At 50.0% G+C, this 1459-nt stretch overlaps 1 non-coding gene across 1 annotated transcript; it reads right to left on the bottom strand.

Annotated features, from left to right (window-relative positions):
* Positions 1-200: 200 nt before the first annotated feature.
* On the bottom strand, positions 201-273 carry TRNAG-CCC. Its single transcript has one exon. It is a non-coding gene; the product is annotated as a tRNA-Gly (tRNA).
* Positions 274-1459: the final 1186 nt, after the last annotated feature.

Raw genomic sequence — 1459 nt, forward strand, 5'->3', positions numbered from 1 at the left:
CAGGGTCTGTGTTGTGTCCCTCCCCCACCAGAATCACATATTGAAGGCTTAATCTTCTATAAGGAGACAGTGTGATTAGGGAGATAGTCAAGGATCCAGGTTAAAAGAATTCATAAGGATAGAGCCCTAATCTGATTGGAATGGTGTTTCTTATTTATTTGTTATTTTTTGGCCACTCTGTGCCATATGCTGGATCTTAGTTCCCTGACCAGGGATCGAACCTGTTCCCTCTGCAGTGGGAGTGCAGAGTCCTAACCACTGGACCGCCAGGGAAGTCCCAGGAATAGTGTTTTGCAGGAAGAGGAAGAGGCAGCAAATCTCCGTCTTTCTCTCCCTGTGTGTCTGCAGACACAGCAGAGGTCACGTGAGGACGTGTCAAGAGGATGAGTCTCTACAAGCCCAGAGGAGAGAGGCGTCACTGGAAACCCACGGAGGGCACCTGGGTTGTAGGCATCCCGCCTCCAAAACCGCAAGGAAATACGTTTCTGTTGTCCCAGTGCCTGAATCCGCGGTGTTTCTCGCGGGGCCCTGGCAGGCTGACACCACCCGGAGGGCACGGCTGTGTGACCAGCTTCCCGCGTGGGCACCACCTCTCACGCTTCTGTCGTTTCCGGGCCTACCGGGGCTTTGCCTTTCTCAGCTCGGCCGCTTTTATCCTGCCGTTGCTGGGCATTTAGAAAGTTCAAATTTATCTCAGTGTTAGCTTGAGGAAAACATGATGGGGGGAAAGCCTGCTATAAAAACAGATTACCCTGTGGGTCCCTGAGACAAACACGAGTTATGTTGGAAAGTCTGTGTAATTGCCCTCTCCCCGCAGATGCTGGTAACCAAGTGTTGCCTGTGAATAATACGGCACACGCAGAGAAATGCGGGCGCGTGTGTGGGTTGTGTGGATCGTCCAGACTGCCCGAGCCCGAAGGAACCAATTTATATGCAACTGAGAGAGTAGGTGGGAGAGAACGAGGTGGAAAGAGCAGGATTTCTGCAATTATTAAATAGGTGAAGACAACCTAGATTCATCACTTTTACAAATTGTATAACCTTGAGTCAGCTACCTTTGCAAAACAGGTAGATAAAGTACTTATCTCAAAGGGTGATGGGGAAGACTCAATGAGGCGATGTTTGCAAAACGTGGATAAACTCTAATTGTCTTTCTCCCTGTTTTGAAATGGAATCAATCAAGCAGATGTTTTCTTACAGACCTTGTGCTCAGAGGCATGGACAGTAGCCCACCAGGCTCCTCTGTCGGTGGAATTCTCTCAGCAGGACCACTGCAGTGGGCTGCCGTGCCCTCCTCCAGGGGATTAAACCCACCTCTCTCCTGTCTCCTGCATTGGCAGGCATGTTCTTTACCACTAGCACCAGCTGGGAGGCCCTTTTACAGACCTGCAGAATGTAAAGCAGAGGACAGGAATGACCAACTGTCTCCCAGAAGTAAAGACACAAAGAAGAGTAAGCT

This window comes from Cervus elaphus, chromosome 1 (assembly GCF_910594005.1).
Source record: "Cervus elaphus chromosome 1, mCerEla1.1, whole genome shotgun sequence".
NCBI classification, from domain to species: Eukaryota; Metazoa; Chordata; class Mammalia; order Artiodactyla; family Cervidae; genus Cervus; species Cervus elaphus.